We start from the raw sequence: 24952 nt of genomic DNA on the forward strand, positions 1-24952 counted from the left end.
TATCATTTACAGTTACGTTTCATTTGGTAGTGTTAAAGTGAGCACTGATGCGGAAAAAAAGAGTAATGGACAAAGTAATGGCATTCATCTCAGAAGGTTAGCAGTGCCCTTTGGGAGGACAGTTGTGTTCAGATAAGACAGGTTTTTTTGACAAAGCTATGAGAGTGGCTTGGAAAAAGATGTTCATTTGGACCACTTGTCACACTTATATTTTGTTGGATATATAATAGCCTACACTTTTGCCAACTTTAATTCGAGCCCATCTCTGGTGGGGCAGGATTCCAGCCCTCCATAAACATGCCCCCGACCCTGGTCATATTTATGACCCCAAAGTCATTTACATACAGGACTGACTCTCGAGCCATGACCAGGAAGTCACATCAGATTGGGGGAAGAACACTTCTTCGGCAAGACTCGCGCTGGCTGCTGAGGTCAGGAGATGGCTGGCAAGATACTGAAATAAATTATATTTTTCCCCTGGAAAATGGAGCCTCATATTGGTCTGAAAGTGCTGGCACAGGTCTCTCTGCCAGATTTGAAAACCTAACTTCTGTACCTGCTCTGCATCAAGCATTCGGAATACTTAAATGTAGGAACCACAATAATAGCCACAAGTCACTCATCTGCATCAATTTATATCCACCTGCAGCATGTCAGGAGAGATTTATTCTGGACTGCTGGAACACACTCTTGGATAATAGGAAAGTTTAGGACATGGCAGAGAATCATTCTCAGATAGATTTTGTCTCCACCTGTGGGTGAAACCATGATCAAGCAGGTGACAGAGCTAGCCCATTGCACTTGGGGTGTGCTGATGCCTGCGAGGGTGGTTTGCCCAGGCTAGGGTAAAGGGTTAGGGTAGCTAATGAGGTTAAACCGAGGCTTTACCTGATGCAACTTTTCAAGCCATATCGGCCTTTTGGTTAAGATGAATCATCAGATCAAGCCCAGGAGGGGGTGCAATGCCTCATTTTGTCAGCTTGGACTTTGTTTGTCCCTCACGTGGGGACCATGAATTGGATTTAATTTGAATTGGGTTTTTTGGTTCAATAAAAAGTACCTGCTGCAAAATATGTATTGGAAAGCTACAATTGGTTAAACCTGGTGCTGGGGAAAAACTCCCAGTTGAAAATGTAATTTGCAGTTATGATGGTAAAATCCAGAATGTATATTACAAACTGCACAATTCTTCATACAAATTTGGAGTGAAGATTTTGTTATTTTAGTTATACCGCTAGCAGTTAAAACTGTCGGTGAATATACACTGTGGATTTTGCAATTCAGCCCGAGATGTAAAAGGTTAATTCTTTTAGGGAGCTTCATCCACCATTCCATATCTTTTTCGATAATGCTAATCCTCCTGATGAAGATCTGAGATACAAGATCCAACGTCCTTCAGACACTAACCTTCAGGCCCTGAAGGCATCCGAAAACATGGAGAATAATTCATTATCTGCCTTCCAAAAAACAGGGCACTCTATAAATTTGTCATGGGAATAACTGAAATCTTCACAATGTGCAAGCACACTTGTAAATACTGCAATGTTGAAATCAGCAGATTGAGCAAGTAACTTGAGCCGGACACAACCTATTTGCGAGAACACTGGTAAGGGCTGTAAAAGACTTACTCGACCACAAAATACAACTGCCTTCAGGTTGTTAAAATAGACACTTCACTCTGTTAAAGCTGCAATTTAATTACAAGTTATTGTGGTCGCATACATTTGAAATTTGTGTTTGATTTCCATTCAGGTCAGAATGAACATAAGTACAAACCTTGTAACACTGCTTCGGGGACAGGTCTGGCACAAAAGCCTCACTCTAATCGGTTATTGAAGTTCCTGTCCAAATACTGAATTTTAAAGGAGTGGCTAGGGAACAAATCAACAACAACTGGTAATTATTTGTCGTTTTTAACATAGTAAATATCCCAAGGTGCGACGTGTATTATGAAGCAAAATCTGACATCAAGATACTGAAGGAAATATTAAGCCAGGTGTCTTGGTCAAAAGAGAAGTTTAAGGAATGTCTTAAAGGTTGAAAGGAGAAGAAGGGCAGAGAGGTTTAGGAAGGAAATTCCAGATCTTAAAGTCTCGAAGTCACGGCCTCCAATAAAATCAGGCATGAAGTCAATGTAGACCAGTGAGCACAGTGATGGTCAGTGAATGGGACTTGGCACAAGTAGGTGACACAGATGAAGTCTATGAAGGGTACATGGGAAGCCAGTGCCTTGGAATAAAAACTGGAGATGCTGGAAATACTCAGCATCTGTGGAGAGTTAAGGTTTCAGGCTGTGACCTTTCAGTCATTAACAACATGAGCTAGCATGATAGCCAGCAAGGGAAGTTGGCTGATCAGCAGTTCAGTGAGAATAGGTTTGAGGGAACAGAAGGTCGTTTTGTGCACAAGATGAGCTCAGAGGGGAAATGAGGGAGCTCAGGGAGAACATAGGGGAAGATGTGAGTTCAGGGCTTGGACAGGAGAGACCAGAGAGGAAATTTGATTCAGTGGGCTAGGGAAGAACATAAGAAACAAGAGGAGTAGACCACTTGTCCCTTCAACCTGCCTTGCAAATCAATGCAATGGATGATCTTATGCTGCAACTCCACTTTCCAGTCCATTTGTCAAAGATAAGTCAATGATGAAGCATTCACAACGCTTTGGGGTGGACAATCCATAAGATTCGCAGTCTTAAGGATGAAGAGATGTTTCTTGTTTCTGTCCTAAATCATCTGGCCCTTTTGCTCAGACAGTGTTCGTACTATATGTTGTAGATTCCCCAGTCAGGGGAAACAACCTCACAGTGACTAACCTGACAAACTCCTTCAGAACCTTGTACTATCCCATGAGATCACCACTCATTCTTCTAAACCTCAAAGAGTATGGGCCCACTTCACTCAGCCTACCATTATAGGATATATCTTTCTTCAGGAACCAGCCTAGAGAACTTTTGCTGCATGTCATCAATGCAGCATGCCTTCCCTAAAGATAGAGAACAAATTGCACACAGTACTCCAGGTGTGGTCTCACCACAGCCCTATATAATTGTAGCAAGAGTACATACAGGCAGCTTGCAAACATTGTGCTGCCTGTTAATTTAACTGACGGCAGTGTACAGTTCAGCACTAAACATGTTGCACACCTCAGCAGGGGGCCCCAAGCTCATACCTGCCATTGCCATTTATAGTTATCCTGCACTGCTTAAAGGCAACCCGCATCTTTTAAAGTTTGTTCCAATGTAATCCATCTTCTCAAATTCAAGTTCCCTCAGATCCCACGATTTCTTCTGATTTACAATCAGATGTCCTCACCAAAATGATGTCTGATACAGATTGTACCAATAGTGTGTGCGTGTAGTGCAGATGACATTGTGGTCCCAAAGGACAGCAGTAGTGTTGAAAATGCTGAGCCAAATGTTGGAACTATCTTTTTTAACCACAAGCTGTGAAATGCTCTCCACATGTTCATTAGGAAAAACAAACAGATAAAAATCTACATACACCAACAGAATAACTGCATCTCAGATGTGATCATTAATTTATGATACCACAATTCTGTCTTAATTTCCATCAATAGAACCAAATTAGCAGACCCTTTTTGCTACATTCAGTGGAAGGAGCTCTCAGAATAGTTCTACTCTTGCTTACTCAGTGAAAGTCAAAGCCATGTCTGAAAACTAGATGGCCCTGTGAGCGTAGCAGTCCTGAGCGCAATAGCTGAGAAGGCTTTACAACATAAGCAACTTCAACAGATACTGGTATTGGTTAAATAAGTAGCAGCTACATCCTATCCCCACACGACTTATTCTTAATAGCTTTGTCAAGTTGGTTAGTCTCTCTAGTATATTTTGACATGTTTCTGCGGGATGCCAAAGCAACAATTACAGCGAACAATATAGGGGTATACTCCCCAGTGGATGATTTCAGGCAAAAAAAAACATCGAAATGTTACATAAAGTTGGTCACAGCCATTCAAAACTACTGGCTTCACCGTCATATTATGGCCTGGAACCAGCTGCTTCCATATTCTGAACAACGCTGACATTTTTGAAATATTATTTTCCAATTTAGACTAATGTTGTACTGTCTGGCACCATTCATTATACTGGCGACTATCAACAGACCACAGAGACTCAAAAGGATAGAAGAATGAGTAAGCGTGCACTCAAAGAGATAAAGACGAAAAAGGTCAAGCAGATCGGCTTCAATGTTGAAAGCAATTAATTCCTTTTTATTTTTCCTCTTACAGATGGTGGAAGTTACTGAAACAGCCAAGACACTAACTCATCAATACGTTCAGGTCATTTGGTCAGCATTTAATCGAACCATTTACTCCATCAAATTGGTGGAGTTCAACTGCTTAGAATGTATTGGTGCCTGAGATTTTTGGAGGTTCACTTTATCATCTGCCTGTTTGTGAGGTGAGAACATTTCATTTTCTACAAACCCATTTCTTCAATTTCCAACTCATTGTCCTCCTTCACAGGAATCAGCTTGTAGAACTGGAACATTTTGATTAATCAAGCTGTAATGCACAACTCTCATTGATATCTTTCCAATTCACCAGCATTTACATCTTATATGTGAGCTGACTATTTGGTATTATTTAAAACATGTTTTCTTGAAAAATGTCACAGTACCTCACGTGTGTCCTCACTGGCCTCTTATTTTGTGAACTTCATGTTTAAAGTCCCTTGAGAATTTTATTCTTGGTTTCGGCTTGACCTTGGCAATACACTCCTCCCAGTTTTTAGCGCATGCTCCAGCTGCTTTGAACCATATTACCAGCACCTTCAGGTAATCTAACCAGATGGTGAAGGGGACAAGGGATTGATCAGCCCAGTTCCTAAAGAACATGGCTTCACTCTTGCCACGGTTTACCTTGGCTCCTGAGGCCAGTTTGAAGGGCGGCACGGTGGCACAGTGGCTAGCACTGCTGCCTCACAGTGCCAGGGACCCGGGTTCAATTCCGGCCTCAGCTGACTGTGTGGAGTTTGCATTTTCTCTCCATGGGTTTCCTCCCACAGTCTAAAGATGTGCAGGTTAGGTTGATTGGCCATGCTAAATTGACCCTAGTGTTGGGGAGATCAGCAGGGTAAATGTGTGGGGTTATGGGAAAAGGGCCTGGGTGGGACGGTGGTCGGTACAGACTCGATGGGCTGAATGGCCTCCTTCTATATTGTACGATTCTATGATTCTATGAACTGGTCACAGACATTCAGGAGCCTGCACACCAACGTTGGATCTGAGCAGAAAACAGAGGCATCATCCATGTACAGGGAGGCTTTGGCCTGCGTGCCTTCGCTGCCTGGGATCGTCACTCCTCTTGTGCGTGAATCCTGATGGACTTGGCAAAAGATCCTAAACAAAACACGAACAGGACAGAGCAAGGAGGGCAGACCTGCCTGCTGCCAGATTTGATCTGCAAGCTTTCTGATTCCCACCACTGATTAAAATTTCACTACTGATGTTTGTGTAGAGCAGTTGGATCCAGTGGGACAGGGAGTATTGAGGAAGCAGGGGGGCTGCAGAAGGACTTGGACAGGTTAGGAGAGTGGGCAAAGAAGTGGCAGATGGAATACAATGTGGAAAAATGTGAGGTTATGCACTTTGGAAGGAGGAATGGAGGCACAGACTATTTTCTAAATGGGGAAATGCTTAGGAAATCAGAAACACAAAGGGACTTGGGAGTCATTGTTCAATATTCTGTTAAGGTTAACGTGCAGGTTCAGTCAGCAGTTAGGAGGGCAAATGCAATGCTAGCATTCATGTCGAGAGGGTTAGAATACGAGAGCAGGGATGTACTTCTGAGGCTCTATAAGGCTCTGGTCAGACCCCATCTGGAGTATTGTGAGCAGTTTTGGACCCCATATCCAAGGAAGGATGTGCTGGCCTTGGAAACGGTCCAGAGGAGGTTCACAAGAATGATCCCTGGAATGAAGAGCTTGTTGTATGAGGAATGATTGAGGACTCTGGGTCTGTATTCGTTGGGAGTTTAGAAGGATGAGGGGGGATCTTTTTGAAACTTACAGGATACTGCGAGGCCTGGATAGAGTGGACATGGAGAGGATGTTTCCACTAGAAGGAAAAACTAGAACCAGAGGGCACAACCTCAGACAAAAGGGACGGTCCATTAAAACAGAGATGAGGAGGAATTTCTTCAGCCAGAGAGTGGTGAATCTGTGGAACTCTCTGCCGTAGAAGGCTGTGGAGGCCAGGTCATTGAGTGTCTTTAAGTCAGAGATAGATAGGTTCTTGATTAATAAGGGGGTCAGGGGTTATGGGGAAAAGGCAGGAGAATGCGGATGAGAAAAACATCAGCCATGATTGAATGGCGGAGCAGACTCGATGGGCCCAGTGGCCTAATTCTGCTCGTATGTGTTATGGTCTTCTGGTCAATTGCGGATTCCCTCCCCAACCCCATTTTGGAGAGCACATCCATGGTTACAGTATGCGATATTCCATTAAAGGCCTTCTGCTGGTTCAGGGAGTTGTCCACCCTCCTGTCCTGCACATAACCTCACACTACTCAAGGATATGACTGCCTATCCGAGATTTTCCTGCTGGGTACAGCATAGGTCTGGTCAGGGTGGATCACCGACTCCAGAGCAAACTTGACAGTTGGCGATGACCTTGGCTAGAATTTTGTAGCCCACATTCAATATTGAGATGGGTCGCCAATTTCTAATTTCTTCCCTTTGCCCCTTCTGCTTGTAGACGAGGATAATGATGCCTTCCCTCATGAATCCGGACTTGCTGCCGTCCAGAAGCATACTCTCGTATACATCCAGCAGGTCCGGGCTGACCCAGTCCCACAGAGCCAAATACAACTCAGCCAGTAAACCTTCGCTTCTGGGAGTTTTACTCATCTCAGCGGGTTTAATGGCTTATGGCAGCTGATCCAGAGTTAGTGGTTTGTCCAGGCTCTTCCGCTCGCTATCGTCTTAGACCTCCATGATAGAGTACAGGAAGGACTGAGAGACTGTGTTGTCTGTGGGCTTCAGGTCATACAGCCCAGCATAGAAGGATTTGCTGATCCTCAAAATGTCAGACCGCAATGACTTTTCTGAGCAATCTCCTTTCAGGCCACTGATCACCGAGATCTCTCTGTGCACTTTCTGGAAGAAACACAAGCACATTTCATCCTGCTCTACGCAGCAGACTCTGGACCGGACGATGACCTTGCAAGTCTCCACGGCAAAGAGCGAGGCTTGCTGGCCCTTCACCTCCTGGAGATCCTCCTTGACATCGACCCCCATCAACTGCAGCTGGAGCAGATTCTGCACGCTTTTCTGGAGTCGGGGCATTTCCCCTTGTCTTTCACTCGCCTTCTGAACACCTTTAAGGTATTCCCTTGATTGAGAACCAAAGAGGGATTTTACAATCATAGAATCCCTACAGTGCAGAAGAGGCCATTCAGTCCCTCGAGTCCGCACTGACTCTCTGACAGGATATCTTACCCAGGCTCTGTCCCCCATCCTATCCCCCTAACCCCACGTGTTTCCCATGGATAATCCATCTCACCCACACGCAGTTTCAGGCTTCTCCAACCATTGTGATCCTTTTTACTTCCTTGAGGTTCTCTGGGTCAGTTTTACATTCAGCTTCCATGTCCCCCTGCCCACCCTCTGTAGGCGACAGTCGGCCAGCAGGAGGCAGTGCTCAGAGAACACCAGCTTGACGTCGGTGTACCTGACCGCAAATGCACTGGACAGAAACAGGAAGTCTATCCTGGAGCTGTGAGACCCATCTGGTTGCAACCATGTGTATCGATGCTGCGCTCCATTTGCAGGATTGCTGAAGAGGTTGTGCAGCTTGGCATCTTTTACCATTTCCATCAGGAGTTTGGACGTGCCATCCAGTTTGTTATTGGCCATGATGCATCGATGATGCAGTTGAAGTCACCGCCCAGAATGACCGGCCTGGAAGTGGTCAGCAGCAGTGCAAGTTGCTGAAAGACTGCCAGCCGCTCACTCTTTACGTCCGGGGAGTACGTATTAATCAGTCTGAGGGGAGCGTTTGCGTATGTGACGTCTGCTATGAGGAGGTGGCCTCCCACCACCTCCTTAACTTAGGAGATGGTGAAGTTGCCCCACCCCCTCCACAGCAGAATACCCAGGCCGGAGGAACAACAATTGTTTCCTCCTGACCAGATGGACAGCCCGTGGAACCGCCAGCTTGACCAGCGTCTATAGCTGCTGAGGTGCAGTATCCCACCCTCCTGCAGGAACAGATGTTTAGCTTTGACATTGACCGTTAAGTTAGGCTGGCCACACAATGCAAAATGTCGTTAATACTTTGCATGTTGATGAATGCAACTTTCAAACCCATTTTAAAAAGTAGATTTACTAATGTCAAAGTCCAGAATTTTTTGCCATAGCAGGTTCAAGTTGTTTGATGTGTCCCTTCAGATCTGTTGTGTTGCTGAGCTGTTTCAGGGTTGCAAGGCTAAGAAAGCAGTTCTGGTTTGCATTGGGCCCGTAACATCAACTGGGTGACATTGTGGCGAGGGGGGTGGTGAGGAAGTTACTGCTCCAGGATATCTGGAGCTGTTGTATGTTCTTGTGTATCTTTCTGGGATCTGGGGTGTATTGGTCGCATTGCTGCTCCCAACTACTGAAGGTTGATATTACCCAGATGTTTTGTTGTCTTTGGTGGCCTGGGTTTTGTGTCTCCTGTGCACCTTGGTGCTTACCTGTTTATTTCATCGGCGGTGGCCATCTTGTCCTTCCTTGTCCAAAGAGGAGACGCCATTGGAGGCGCTAGCTGCAAGCGATTTTTGTAGATCACCCTTATCCAATGCACTTTGTGATCTGCTCGCTCCTGTTACAAGGAATCTTCCCCTTCTGATGGGGATGTGTCATCAGGGTGTGGTGGGGCCTCCACTTTTAGGTCAGAATCTTCAGTTTTGCCTCAGGTACGACACACTCATGATTTCCCCCCATAGAAAAGGTAGCCTTGACTTTCTCCAATGGCGATACTGAAGGGGGGCTGGGGGGTGCTGGGGGGCTCTTAAGGTTACTTTGACCTGGCATTTGCTGTTCCAGATGCCTAAATTTGTCCTTCTGCACAATGCTGTTTTTGTTCAAATCAACATATCTGGCGGGGAATGTGAGCACGTCCACCACGGAAATGAGGGAGTCGTGCATGAGGAACATAACAACTCAGTTCTGCTGGCATGGTAGAGTGAACAATGACTCAGCTGTCAGGATAGAGAGGCCCCACATCATCTTCTTCCTTCAAGGCCTTCAGAAGCTTGATGCATCCCACAATGCTTTTGAAAGTAGAAATATCCACCACTGGGGAAGTCTTGCAGGCAAACGATGTCTGCTGCTTCAAACTCACAGCACTCGAACAGTACCCCCTTCACGAAGTAGGTTTGATTCGCAGGCAAATCTTGTCTGATGTCTTCACTGTTACTTGGACAGTGTTCCGCATCCCTTGGCCTGGTGCTCAAGAAGCAGCTGCAGCCATAGCTCAAATGCTGAGTCATGCTGTAGAGGCATTAGGTCTAAGCTGGAGGCTTAAGCCAGCATGAAAATCCACCAATAGCAGCAGAACTCACGCATTGTCTTCTTCAAGCTATGACACACATCGAAATCCAGTAGCTCTTTGCAAAAACTGATCTCTTGTCTTGATCCGATGATGCTTGATCTTAGCCAAAAGGATGAGAAGTGGTGAAATAAATGCTATTGCTGCCCTGTACTCAACCTCTCCCGACAACACCAAGTGTAGCTCAGGATTAATGCTGTCTCAGAAAAACCTGGTGCTACAAATTCCAAAGCAGTCACTTTAAGCACAAGCTGTCTTAAAGGGAAAGTCTGGTAATTGTCAAGATTGATCTTTCCAACAGAAATTATGAGAAAATGTGGGGCAGTTCACAGCTACCACCAATAATAACGAGCTACCAAGTATGTTGTATCAAAAGAGTCACACCATGAGTTCTGATTTGCCACGAATTGCTGAATAATTTGCATTACTCTGCTGATAGTCCCACTAGAAAGACTCCACATTGTGTTCCATAAAATTGCTGGATTTGATCAGTTAATGAAAATAAATCTCCCAGCAGCCATTTAGGGCAGATAACACAAGTTCTATGGTGCGTGCTAATGATATAACTTGTGGTCCTGACAAAGTCATTCAATCTTGGGAGGCTCAAAGGGAGAATAAGGAAACTCTGCAATCGTATTACTGTAGGTTATAAACTGCTTCTGGAGTTTTTTCTTACTTTTTCTTTTTCTCTCTGAACCCATTATTTCTTTCCTTCTTTTATTTCCATTTCTGTATCTGATTTGACTCTAACGTGCCTCATTTTCTTTTCCTTCACTCCCTGTTTCTTTATTCTTGAATTTAAACGGTTAAACGGGTAGACCAGTGGATTTGACACTCAGGTGGCCGCAGCTGCCCTGTTAACCTCACTCTGCCATTCCAAAGTAGCAATTCCATTTGCAGCACAAAAAGGTGAGGCACAAAATCTAATTCACGACTCTCGCCGTGAACTGCACCACTCCTGCAACTTCTGAGCCTCTGGGGCGGCTCTCCGGCCCCGCTTGCACAGACAAATCCCGTTATGGCCCAAGACTCTTGCGAGGGGGGCCATAATGTGATTTGTGCTGGGGAGATTCTCCCCACCTCCAGCTAGCGGCGTAATCTGGTTCACATCTAGATTAGCAAATTAAATCTTCATTTAAATATGCAGGATCTGTTCTAAGCCGGCTTCACTGACCCCTGGGCTTCATATTGTTCCAGCGGGCATCGCTACTGATCTCCACAAATGGAGACCGGACAAGGTGACCATGCTGAGAACATCTTTAGCTCCCACACATTTCGTTCATGGCGCAAATCACCCCAATCTCCAAAGAATTGTCTAAGTGTAGGTGGATTGCGATCGGAATCGCGCTGACCCACCTGGCGTGAAATGCTCCGCTGTTGCCACTGGAGACCACACTTGGAAATTTTTTTGGGCAAATTGTGCCCTTGGGGGTCATCGGAACCTTTGGGTGGTCAGGGACATAGCTGTGTCCCCTGGAACCTGGACACTGCCAAGGGGCATGGCCTTGGGGTGGGGGTCATTGGCAACCCCATAGCAGGGTGTTGCTCATTTGAGAACAGTGGGTGATGGTTAGTGCCAGTGATGTATAAGGCTCTGGGGTGGAAGAGGGGGCTCAAACCAGCAATTGGGTAGGGGTGAGGGGGGGGGGGCGTCCTGTGGCATTATTTTGCGACCAGAGCACCCTTCAGAAACAGTGCCCAGATCGCGAAGGAATCAGCCTGGCCAGTGTCTTTAGCTCCCACACATTTCTTTCACGGCGCAAATCACCCCAATCTCCAAAGAATTGTCTAAGTGTGGGTGGATTGCGATCGGAATCGCACTGACCCACCTGGCGTGAAATGCTTCGCTTTTGCCACCGGAGACCACACTTGGAAATTTTTTGAGCAAATTGTGTCCCTTAACTTTGTCTTTTGGTACAGAGAAATGACTTTGCTGCTTCAATGTTTGTTGCACAATGTCATTGCTAATTCTCTCCGTTTAGTGATGAAAGCAATGCTAAATAGTGTGTCCTGCTAAACCCTCCACCACACCCTCCCCATGCGCCACTACCTCATTTTTGCAATACAGTTTATTTGGTATTTATTTATTTGAATAGAAATAACCATAAAGCACATTAACAGTTACTGAAGTTATTAGTTTGGACATTTCCTATGCTAGAAAAACCAGTCCTCCCTACCACTCCCCCTCTCCAGAACTGTACAACCATATATTCCCACCTAGAATAATGGGAGAAGCATCACTGTTGTGTAACAGCATTCTTCAAATCGGTACTTAATATCCTAGCTTTTCTTTGATGCAATGACAGCGTCCAAGTACCAGTTCTGCCAATAAAAACTGTAAAGCATTTGGACTGCAGATTGGGGTGTTGCTGTCTTCCAGTCATGACACACACACATACTCATTCACAAGGTTAATACTGGATTCTGCGACAGCCAATTCTTCTGGCTGTGACTGAGCTGTAACTGGGCCTGCCCCATTAACAGTACTGATCTTTTTGATGTGGGGGATGCATCCTGATTTCCTCTTTTTTTTTTGCATGTTCACAGTCAAAAGTGGTCTCTGCCCCCAGACATGAATGCAACATTTGAATGAGGCCTGAGAACATGCATGAGATGTGGATGTCGCTGGTTGGGTCAGCATTTATTGCCTGTTCCTAATTGCCCTTCAACCGAGTGCCCTTTAAGAGTCAACAACATTGTTGTGCGTCTAGAGTCACGTGAGCCTAAAAAGCATTAGTGAACCAGGTGGGTTTTTAGGATAGATTGACAATGGTTTCATGGTCATGGGTAGAATTTTAGTAAGAGGTTTAACAACACCAGGTTAAAGTCCAACAGGTTTATTTGGTAGCAAAAGCCACACAAGCTTTCGAGGCTCTGAGCCCCTTCTTCAGGTGAGTGGGAATTCTGTTCACAAACAGAACTTATAAGACACAGACTCAATTTACATGAATAATGGTTGGAATGCGAATACTTACAACTAATCCAGTCTTTAAGAAACAGAATTCCCACTCACCTGAAGAAGGGGCTCAGAGCCTCGAAAGCTTGTGTGGCTTTTGCTACCAAATAAACCTGTTGGACTTTAACCTGGTGTTGTTAAACTTCTTACTGTGTTTACCCCAGTCCAACGCCGGCATCTCCACATCATGACTAGAATTTTAGTTACAGGTTTTTTGTTTAGTGAATTCAACCATCTGCCATGGTGGGATTTGAACCCAGATCCCCAGAGCAATAGTCACTAGTCCAGTGACAATACCACGACACCACAACGTCCACTCTTCAACATCTGCTTCCAAATAATCCCCAGTGTAAGAATCACCAAGGCCATGCCCTCTGCCACTGAAAATTTCAAAACTGAGATTGACCGATTTTTGTTCAAATTTCGTTAATTTTTGCAAACGTGTTGAACAATATGGGAGGAAGTATTTAGGGCAGGTGATGGGTCTAGTGGTATTTTCGCTGGACAATTAATCCAGAAACTCAGCTAATGTTCCGGGAACCCAGGTTTGAATCCCACCACAGCAGATGGTGGAATGTGTGAATTCAATAAAAAATATCTGGAATTAAGAATCTACTGATGACCATAAAACCATTGTCGATTGTTGGGAAAACCCCATCTGTTTCACTAATAATTTTTAGGGAAGGAAATCAGCCACCCTTACCTGGTTTGGCCTACATGTGACTCCAAAGCCATAGAAATGTGGTTGACTTCAACTGCCCTTGGGCAACTGGGGATGGGCATTAAATGCTGGCCAGCCAGCAACACCCATATCCCACGAAAGAATTTTTAAAAATCCATTTCATGCATTTACCACTACCACTCATGTGTCTCCACCATGTATTATCTCTCAAGACTGACGTTTACCTTGTTTAAGTCTTTCAGCATTTGGTATATCAGACCTCTTCAGTGTAAACATCCTCAGCTTTAGCAGTCTCTCCTGGTAACAGAGGCGTTTAATCTCAATTACCTATTTAGATGTCCTTCACTACCACCTCTCCTATATCTTTGTTTATTATCCTTCCATATCGGCTAAATTTGTACATAACATTCTGAGAATAGTTGGGCCATAGCCCTGGAAAAAATAATCAACCTTATTCAAAATTATTTCTCCACACTTATGTAGCAGATGTACATTTGATTTCCAAAAGGTGTTAGTGATTCGTATTGGAATGTGGAAGCTTTGTATCTAAGCTTGATGCACTCAATTCTCAAGAAAGCAAAACATACTGCAATTTTTTTCACGAGATAGTCTCTTCCTCAAAACTAGAGTTGTGCATTCATCACAAATATATACTTCATTCCTCAGTGACAGTGGTGTAAAATAAGAATGATTAAGTTACTAAGTGTTTCGTACGTCAAGCAATGTATTTTAAGAAATGAGCCCACGCATACATTTCAGCTGCATCTGCCAAGCATAAACAGATGGTTCTTTTGTTCTACACAGCTGATGCCCTTTTGCTTCAGCTCCTTCACATGAAGACTAATAATCCATTTAAAATTCTATAACCACTTGCAAGAAAAATCTGTGAATAAGACCGATTTTTAAAAAATTCTGAATTTTAACTCACAGAAACCATTCATTGTTTGAAGCTTCTTGCCTGGTAAAAGCCATCTTTTTGGCTGCAAATATATTTATGGGAACAAAACTGACAATGGCATCTGATGGCAACTGGCTGCAACATCCCTCGAGGTAAATTTGAGCATTCAATAGAGGCAAAACAGCTAATATGCCAGACAGATGTGCTAATTGAATACAGGAATATCTGAACATCAGGATTTGATATTCACCAGCAATAACTTCCAACACAAACTTTAAATGAGAAACCTTGCTGTGACCTTATACAAAACTATTGTGCATCTGATTATAACACAAAAGCAGATAGTACTAAGAAATAATTGTACAAATCTCTGTTTATATTTGTAATTATTCAGATCTGGTCGCGCAGCCTATATTTTCCTATAGAGCCAACAAGAGGTTTAAGCACACATAGGGCAGCATATTTGGTCAACAGATGCAAGGATTGTGCCTGTTTAGGTCTAGGGGCTCTGGCATTTCCAGTCTTGGGCTATTAACATGTCTTGAAGGAAACCCTGATACTACTTTGACCACCAGGAAAGGTTAACTGCTTGGAAAAGAAGAGGAGAAATTTCACCTGTCCATGGAGCTCAAGGTCTTTTGGATCGTGCTCCATCAAAGGAATCTCAGCGTCCTCACAAAGTATCTTTGTGGTACTTCTAAGATGCCCACGGACCTTTAGATGCGCAAGGATCCCAGTGTTAGCATAAATTGTCTAGTTTCTTGAAACACCTTCCAATTGTATGCCAATTTTTTTGAAATGCACAAAATGAGGCGGGAGGCAAGGAACTCCATGCTGCTGCATTGAGCCTGTACCAACTGGCTCGGAAATTCACAGGTAACTTAGTGGTAAAAGCGTCACTTTTTCCTGGACACTGTATCAATGAATGGGCTTTCTCTGGTGAAATAGTCACGTCACTCAGCTGTTATGGACAGGGAAGTGATAGTGGGTGGTTCCTCCTTTTTCTATCTCTCGACTAACCGCAACAAGATGTTAGTTACAGTTTGCCAACCTTAAAATTATCCATTTACCCTCATTTGCTGTTTCCTGTTAATTAGCTGATCCTCTATCAATACTAACATATCACCCCAATACCACAAGCGCTTGTGCAGTAACCTCTTATGTGCCATCTTGTCAAATGTCTTTTGGAAATCAAAATACACCATCTACAGGTACCCCCCTTTATCCATCCTGCTTGTTACATTTTCAGAAGATTTATAATTTGACAAACACCATTTTCCTTTCACAAAGCCATATTGACTCTGCCTGATTGTATTTTGACTTTCTAAATGTCCTGCTACTACTTCCCTAATAATGAGTGGAATTCTCCCAAAAAAGTGATAACATGATAAAATTTAATATTCAGTTTGAGAGCATGTAATTTGGATCGGAAACAACATTGGGGAGGAGGTGGCCAAGTGGTATTATCACTAGACTTAATCTAGAAACTCAGCTAATGTTCTGGGGACCTGGGTTCGAATCCCGCCACGTCAGATAGTGGAATTTGAATTCAATAAAAAAAAAATCTGAAATTAAGAATCTAATGATGATCATGAAACCATTGTCGCAAAAAACCCATCTGGTTTACTTTAAGGAAGGAAAGCTGCCGTCCTTACCTGGTCTGGCCTACATGTGATTCCAGAGTCTTTGCAATGTAGTTGACTCTGAACTGCCCTCCCATGGCAACTAGGATAGACAATAATTGCCGGCCAGCCAGCGACGCTCATGTCCCACAAATGAATCAAAAAAACTGTGTTTAACTTTACTAAAGAGAATTACAATGAAATGAGAATAGAGTTAACTGAAGTGGACTGGACGGATAGATTAGCAGGAAAGACAAGCAGTGGCAGGCATTTAAGGAGGCAATTCATGACTCTCAGGAATATATATCCCAAGTAAGGAGGAAAGATTCTGTGAGGGATAAACCAACCATATGGCTAACTGAGGAAGTTAACGGGAGTATTAAGTTGAAAGCAAAAAGAAATTAGGAGGTCAATGATAGCCTCAAAGACTGGGATGAATTCAGAATCCAGAAAAAGAGGGCTGAAAAGATCATGAGAGAGAGGGCAAACTAGCGAGGAATATAAAAACTGACAATAAGAGCTTCTTTGCAGATATAAAAGGGAAGAGAGAAATCAAAGCGAACATAGACCCTTTAGAAAATGAATCTGGGGAGATAGTTATGGGGAATAAGAAAATTCAGTAAGAAGTCTCACAGCACCAGGGTAAAGTCCAACAAGTTTATTTGGCAGCACAAGCTTTCGGAGCACTGCTGCTTCATCAGGTGACTCACCTGATGAAGGGGCAGTGCTCCGAAAGCTTGTGCTGCCAAATAAATCTGTTGGACTTTAACCTGGTGCTGTGAGACTTCTTACTGTGCTTTTCCCAGTCCAACGCCAGCATCTCCACATCATGAACAAGAAAATGGTAGAGGATATTTTGCATCAGTCTTTACAGTGGAAGATACTTTGAACATCTCATTAATACTAAAGAATAAGGGGGAGGTATTAAATAACATCATCACTAAAGAAGCAGTAATAGACAAACCAATGGAGCTAAAGACAGATAAGTCCCCTGGCCCTGATAGCTTGCATCCTAGGATTCTAAAAGTAGCAGCATCAGAGATAGCGCATGCAATGGTTGTAATTTTCCAAAAGTCTTTGGACTCTGGAGAAGTACGGGAGGATTGGAAAACTGCCAATGTGACACCCCTATTCAAAAAGGAAGGAGGCAAAAAGCAGGCAACTACAGGCCGATTAGCCTAACATCTATTGTTGGAAAAATATTGGAATCAATTATTAAGGAAGTAATAACAACACATTTGGAAAATCATAATCGAATCAAGCAAAGCCAGCATGGCTTCATGAAATGGAAATCATGTCTGACTAATTTACTGAAGTTTTTCGAGCAAGTTTCAACCAGAGTGAATAGAGGGGAACCAGTGTGTTGCATTTGGACTTCCAGAAGACATTCGGCAAGATACCTCACAAAAAGTTAAATTCATGGTGTTGGAGGTAGTATATTGACATGGATAGAGAATTGGCTAATGGGCAGGAAACAACGAGTGGGAATAAGGGACTCTTGTAACCAGTGGGGTTCTACAGGAATCAGTGCTGAGACCACAACTGTTTACAATGTATATTAATGACTTGGAGGAAGGAAGCAAATGTACTGTAGCCAAATTTGCAGATGACACAAAAATAGGTGGAAAGGCAAGTTGCGAGAGAGATACAAACAGTTTACAAAGAGATATTGATAGGTTCAGCAAGTAGGCAAAATGTTGGCAAATGGCACCCAGGCACTGACAACCTGGTTGGCATTTCCAGGGACAGTGCCAGGCCACTGTCCAGTCATTGCCTCAACCACCCGGGGGGCTTCAATTACCTCCGAGCCCTCTAGGCATTGCCATCACACCTGGACTCCGTTTGTGGAGACCAGTAGTGATTCACACCAGTTTGCTGCTTCTCCTGCTGCTCAGAGGCCCCCGGGAGCAGGAAACTCCGGCTTGAAATTGACTAAGCATATTTAAAAAGGAGATTTAAATACGCCAATCTGGTTCCCACTCTCGCTGGTTGGAAACCAAATTACTTCTGGGTGGGGGGAAGGGGAGAGAATCCCAAAGCAGGTTCTCGCCAGCGCTGAACATGCTAAGCCCCTCCTTCGTGACTCTCCAGTCCCACATAGCCCCAGCGCAATCTGCATTTGGGTCAAATAATACCACCCAAAGCATTCTAGTGTTTTTCCAGTGATGGATACTCGGTAAACTGGTCTATATTTTCCTGTTTTCCTTCTCCATCTTTTTGTGTCCCCGCTTTGTGAATTAAAATACCTGAAAATATTTGCAAAATATATAAATATCTTAAGTTGGGGAGAATCAAAAGCGTTTTCATCAAATTTTCAAAATCATTTTTGTCCATTCAAAGCAAAATTATGTTAGAAATGACAGAAAAGGAACACGGGCTGATTTGGAAGTTCCAAAATAAAATAAAATAATGTACAACACACATACCGGGACAATTTTCACCCTTATTTTTGGAACAATTGTAAATCCATTGCATTCACTACTATTGTTTTTCAATTGTATGTCTTAGTTGCATTTAAAAAAAATAGGAATTACAATGTTATGGTTCTAATTATATTTAAGGAATGAAGTGGTACTGCAATTTGGACCAGAGGATTATTCTGGGGTCTGCTAACATTGGCAGGGGAACCGGGTCTCTGAAAAATTGATGGGGTCTAAAAGTTCAGGGATGGAAGTCTTTCAATCAGGTAGTATTGGGAACGGTCTACTGAAGGGGCTAGTTGGTATGTTGGAGTACTTGGACAAGGCCCCATGATGGGAGAAACTGCTTGGCGTTTCTGATGGGGAGAAGGTGGTGGATATTTCCACCAACTCACTTTTCGAACTATCTACTTGCCTTTCCAAATGCTCTCAGCGACAAGCATTATATATAATTGTAGAATTGGAAGCTGGGCCCACCTGGAATGTGATCCAAAATCTCACTGCAGTGTTAAGGGCGCCACATCGTTAGGAAAGTAGTGTTGACTAATCAGAAGCTAGAAAGTAGATTACAAGTTCTTGGAGTTAAAAGGAAGGAGGTAGAGGGATCTGGAGGCATTGAAAGGGAGGATCAAGGTGTTAGGTTTTAGGGCAGCATTAGTAAGGACTCATTGCCGAGTTCCTAGTCATAGGCCAGGTCTACCTTTAGGTTCTTGAAGTAGTGGCATTAATTAAAGTGAAGCAAATACATCAAATATATGAAAAATATTTTCCATGCCATGACCAAGGACCCAAAATCCACCTTTTCCTAAGGGCAATGATGGATCAGGAATAGAAAAGAGGCAAATTATAGGCACGTTTCAAAGTGAGCTGTGAGTGGACAGCAACCAGTGTTGGAGCAAGTTCAGATGTTCAGATCTGGCAAGGTCCCAGACTTGAGTCTCGTATAGCTGGAAGATACAATTCAGCAGGTGGAATCAGCAGAACTGGATGAGTTACATGGAAAGTATGAACCAGATCCAAATAGGGAACAAATAGAATCAAGAACACCCAAAAAGGTACCAATCCTGAAACTAATCAAGAACCCAATGTAAATATGGAGGGACACTTATCTGACCGCAACTGCTATCAAGCCATGTATTATCAATCTGGTCACAGACTCGACTAAATCAAATTCATCTCCTAGGGCAGGTTTCTGCATAAATTCTCTCTGAACCATAAACTATTTAATTGTATTTAACATCTCTAACCATTTAGTTCTAACTGTAAAAAGTAGACAACTGCTCAAGTGGCACTTAAACTGCAGTATCTGGTGCAATATTCGATCAACCTAACACTATACATATTCTTGGTGACAACGGTTTACATTCACATTTCTAATTTTCAGCAAAGGCTGTCCATTTGTGGGGATCTTAGTTTTCTCCATTGAGTGCAATGCCCACCAAACATTGGATCTTATGCACATTTACAGTACTCAGTACCAAATGGGAATATCTAGAATTCGTTTCATTAAACTAACCCCAAATTCAAAAAATAAAACCATCACATTAAAAAAAAATTAAAAGTTGCTCTTATCATGACTATGGGACAAAATGACACAATCTTTTACAAAAGGAACCAAAATATATTTTTTAAACTGGCACTAATCCACATGGAATATTCCCAAAAATGTCATCCTGATAATTCATTATCCACTTTCAATTGCAGCTAGTTCATGCATATTTTCTTGAGGGCCTTTTGTTCAAGAGAGCCTTTTGTTCTGAGGGCCTTTTGTTCAGAGGGCCTTTTCTTCACAATAAGGGGTAACAAGATTTAAATCAGAGGTGAGGAGAAATTACTTCTCTGAAAGAGTCATTAATCTGTGGAATTCACGACCTCAGAGTGGATGCCAGGACATTGAGTAAATTTGAGGAGACGGACAGATTTTTAATTAGTAATGGGTTGAAAGGTTATGGAGAACAGGCAGGAGTGTGGAGTCGAGGCCAAGACAAGATCAACTATGATCGTAGTGAATGGTGGAGCAGGCTAATCAAGGGGCTGAATTGCCCATTCCTGCTCTTAGTTCTTATGTTCAGAGGTCCATAGAACCATAGAATCTCTACAGTGCAGAAGGCGGCAATTTGGCCCATCGACTCTGCACTAACTGTCCGAAAGAGCATCCCACTGGACCCACCCCTCTGCCCTATCACTGTAATGATGTGGAGATGCCGGCGTTGGACTGGGGTGAACACAGTAAGAAGTCTCACAACACCAGGTTAAAGTCCAACAGGTTTATTTGGTAGCAAATACCATTAGCTTTCGGAGTGCTGCTCCTTCGTCAGATGGAGTGGAAATGTGCTCTCAAACAGTGCACAGAGACACAAAAATCAAGTTACAGAATACTGATTAGAATGCGAATCCCTACAGCCAGCCAGGTCTTAAAGGTACAGACAATGTGGGTGGAGGGAGCATTAAACACAGGTTAAAGAGATGTGTATTGTCTCCAGACAGAACAGCTAGTGAGATTCTGCAAGTCCAGGGGGCAAGCTGTGGGGGTTACTGATAATGTGACATAAATCCAACATCCCGGTTTAGGCCGTCCTCATGTGTGCGGAACTTGGCTATCAGTTTCTGCTCAGCGACTCTGCACTGTTGTGTGTCATGAAGGCCGCCTTGCAGAACGCTTACCTGAAGATCCAAGGCTGAATGCCCGTGACTGCTGAAGTGCTCCCCCACAGGAAGAGAACAGTCTTGCCTGGTGATTGTCGAGCGGTGTTCATTCATCCGTTGTCGTAGCGTCTGCATGGTTTCCCCAATGTACCATGCCTCGGAACATCCTTTCCTGCAGCGTATCAGGTAGACAATGTTGGCCGAGTTGCACGGTACCTACTCGTATCTACCTGATACGCTGCAGGAAAGGATGTCCCGAGGCATGGTACATTGGGGAAACCATGCAGACGCTACGACAACGGATGAATGAACACCGCTTGACAATCACCAGGCAAGACTGTTCTCTTCCTGTGGGGGAGCACTTCAGCAGTCACGGGCATTCAGCCTTGGATCTTCAGGCAAGCGTTCTCCAAGGCAGCCTTCACGACAGCGCAGAGTCGCTGAGCAGAAACTGATAGCCAAGTTCCGCACACATGAGGACGGCCTAAACCGGGATGTTGGATTTATGTCACATTATCAGTAACCCCCACAGCTTGCCCCCTGGACTTGCAGAATCTCACTAGCTGTTCTGTCTGGAGACAATACACATCTCTTTAACCTGTGTTTAATGCTCCCTCCACCCACATTGTCTGTACCTTTAAGACCTGGCTGGCTGTAGGGATTCGCATTCTAATTAGTATTCTGTAACTTGATTTCTGTGCCTCTGTGCACTGTTTGAGAGCACATTTCCACTCCATCTGACGAAGGAGCAGCGCTCCGAAAGCTTATGGTATTTGCTACCAAATAAACCTGTTGGACTTTAACCTGGTGTTGTGCGACTTCTTACTGCTATCACTGTAACCCAGTGCATTTATGATGGCTAATCCACCTAACCTACATGGCTTTGGACACTCTGGGGGCAATCTTACCGGCTCATGGTGCCGGTTGATCTGAGGGCACTGTTTTCTGAGGGTATTATATCAAAAACTAAATGTGCACTGAAATTTGATCTAAGAGAAAGTTCTGCCTGTTGGATCCTACCTGCTTTATTTTTAAAGTTTTCCAGCTGTTGAAAGCGGAACTCCAGCTGGACTTCAATTTAAGAGCATTTCTAGATATTGTTATATATAGTTCCATACAATAGTGGCAGATAGCAAGATATCAGATGGTAAATCATTCAGTGTTCTGAGGGGGTTTGGACTCTCCCTGAAGAGCATCGCCAAAGAAAAATAAAGCCAATTTACCATAAAAAGACAAAACATTCAGAGCATGGTGTCATGAAGGGTTGTACTTTACTGGTATGATTCCAATACGTTAGCATGTGCCTGGGTTGCCATGCAATGTCCACTACTTGCTGGGAATCAACCTGGTGGTATGGGATGTATTCTGATAATAAAAGCAAATACCTGGGCAGATGCAATATGTTTTGAGTAAGAATATTGATAGAATTGAAATGCTGTGCCAGCTTGGTCACAGTGAAGGAATTTGTAATTAGGTCAGGGCACTACCGGTGAAATTACACCACAAGTTCAGCTCAACTGTGAAGTGGTTCTAATTTTACAACAATGCTAAACCCATGTAGTGGAAATCTGTCCTGAGGCCTGACTCGTCTCCGAGAGGATCTTACACATTTCCTGTCTGCACCATTTGACTTCCCGATGTCACATTTTAGTGTGCTGAATTTATATCAGTTTCTCCCAGGGAAGCTTTTTCTGCCGTCCTGGCCAATATTTCTCCTTCAGCCAACATCACCACAACAGATTGTTTGATCATTACCTCATTGTTATTTGTGGGACCTCGTTGCGCACAAATTGACAGCTGCCTTTTCCACATCACAACAGTGATTACACTTCACATTCAAGTCGTTCTCTGGTTGTAAAGCACTTTGTGATGCCCTGAAGTCATACAAGGTGCTAAGTAAATGCAGGTCTTTATTACAAATTCCCAGGTTTGCTTTAATTTGGCGTTTTGTTTGCCTTGCTTTTACTGTGCAATCTGGCAACCGGCTTCCTGCAGTTTGATCAAAATACTTTGACTGGACACCTTTTTCACGTGCCACTTTATCCAAAATATTAAAAATTTCTAACACCCTAAATAAAGGTGCCAACAAAATAATAATTCAAAATTTACATATTTTAATTACATTTACAGGTTAAAGTTTCTTTAGTGTATTTTAATGTCTTCATACCACAGCAATCACTGTGTCTGCATGTACTGTCAATTTTGGCTCGATGAATTCACTTCCACAGGTGGCACAGTGGTTAGCACTGCTGCCTCACAGCGCAGGGACCCGGGTTCAATTCTTGGCTTGGGCCTGTGTGGAGTTTGCATGGCCTCCCCGTGTCAGCGTGGGTTTCCTCTGGGTGCTCTGGTTTCCTCCCACAGTCCAAAGGTGTGTGGGTTAGGTGGATTGGCCATGCTAACTTGCCCATCAGTGTCAGGAGGACTAGCTAGGGTAAATGCATCGGGCTATAAGAGGAGGGCCTGGGTGGGATTGTGGTCGGTGCAGTCCCGATGGGCCAAATGCCCTCCTTCTGCACTGTCGGACTCTATGATCCATGCTGATGATAAAACCTACCTATGTAAACTTGTGACATATCTGCTATGGTAGCACGAGGTAACATGACCAGAAAGCCTTAAATCACAACAATGATTTATTGAACAATAATTAAAACTATATGCAGACAAGCTCAGTACAGATGCATGTCCAGTCTCACCAACTTCCAGATTCACATTGCAGGTTTCCACCTACTAACCATGCACTGACACCCAAAAAGCTGAGGTTCACGCACTTCTTTCCGATAGGTTCCAGGGGCAAAGCTACCACATTTGCACATTTCTGATTTGTGAGCCTGGCAGGAAGATGTAGTTGCAATATGAAATGTTTAAAAGCAAATTCAATGCAAATGTAGGAATAGATAATTTAGATATGTAATAAGGAGAAAATGTGGGACTTCGAAACTGCAGCTGAATCCTGTCTGCATGCCTTTGTTCAAGCACCCTACCGCAGCAGCTGAAAAATCAACTTGGGGCCGGATTTTCAAGACGGGTGGCTCAAGTCAGAAAAGATTCTAACTTGGCAAGAACCCTCTGTTTGAAGGGTCCCATTACTTTAAATCTTCACTTTGGAGAGACAGGGGCTGGAGAGAATCGAATTCCCCAACCCCTAAAGCGGATCCAAGACAGCCACAGGAATGGGGAGTGACAAGGTGCGCTGGTCAGTTTTGTCCATCTCAGTTTTGTGTGACTTTGTCCCAGCCGTATAAAAAGTGGTTAGGCCCTTCAGTCTTTACCCTTCACACACACTCCACTTGACTTACTCTCCATGACCATCCATATTCCCTCCGCGGCTTCCCTCGGCCACTTCCATGCCTATTCACTTTGCCCAAATAGAGCCTTGCTGACTAAATATATTTCAGAGACTTGGAACTTAGCCAAGCATTTATAAAGAGCTGTATCAGCAAAAATGGATGGCCAGCTGGATTCATTATGAATGCTCGGCTGAGTTCCAAGAATCAGAAATACATCTCTGTCAGCAGGGGTCTGTTTAGACGCATTGACATGGAGTGTTTACTTTGCTTGATTGACACCTTTGAGTTTATAAGCTATCCTTTCTGTGACCTATTTTGCCAATGTATGTATGTTTATTTGGACATGGTTAAGAGATGTGAAGTGGGCAAAGATTATGCTACTGATAATGCAATGGCCCTAACTGACTGACACTTTATAGGACTGTAGGGACAGCAGCTTTTTTTTCAAAGCAGATTTTTGAATGGGTGCTTTTTTCCCCCTCATCATTTCAACACCTTGCCATCCTTATTATGTGGCTAATGGTTTCAGTACATAGTGCATACTAGGTGAATAAGCATGGAGATGATAAGGGGGCATTTGGGGGCAGTAGCATAGGTGTATTTACATTTCAAGAGGTTCCTGATTCCAAACTATGGTTCACAACTCCTCTTAGGGGTTGTGAACTATGAGTCATCCAGAAACTGACTCCACAGAAATTGTTACAGGGGCTATGAGATGCCTAGCCCCGCAATGGAGCTGGTCAGGATGGGAGTACAGGAAGCAAGATTGCTACTCCCAGCAGCGAAACTGCCAGCACCGGAACGGGGAATGGAGTTCCAGAATAAGGTCTGTGCTCCATTTTAAAACGGCTCCGAAGTCTGCAAAAAAAACCCAGGCCTTAGTTCCC

The 24952-nt window shown here is 43.7% G+C and overlaps 1 protein-coding gene across 14 annotated transcripts in view; it reads right to left on the reverse strand.

Moving 5' to 3' along the window:
• Positions 1 to 24952, reverse strand: part of LOC144494088 (calcium/calmodulin-dependent protein kinase type II delta chain) — a 344749-nt gene that overhangs the window by 155184 nt on the left and 164613 nt on the right. The window lies entirely within an intron of this gene.

This window comes from Mustelus asterias, chromosome 1 (genome assembly GCF_964213995.1).
Source record: "Mustelus asterias chromosome 1, sMusAst1.hap1.1, whole genome shotgun sequence".
NCBI lineage: Eukaryota > Metazoa > Chordata > Chondrichthyes > Carcharhiniformes > Triakidae > Mustelus > Mustelus asterias.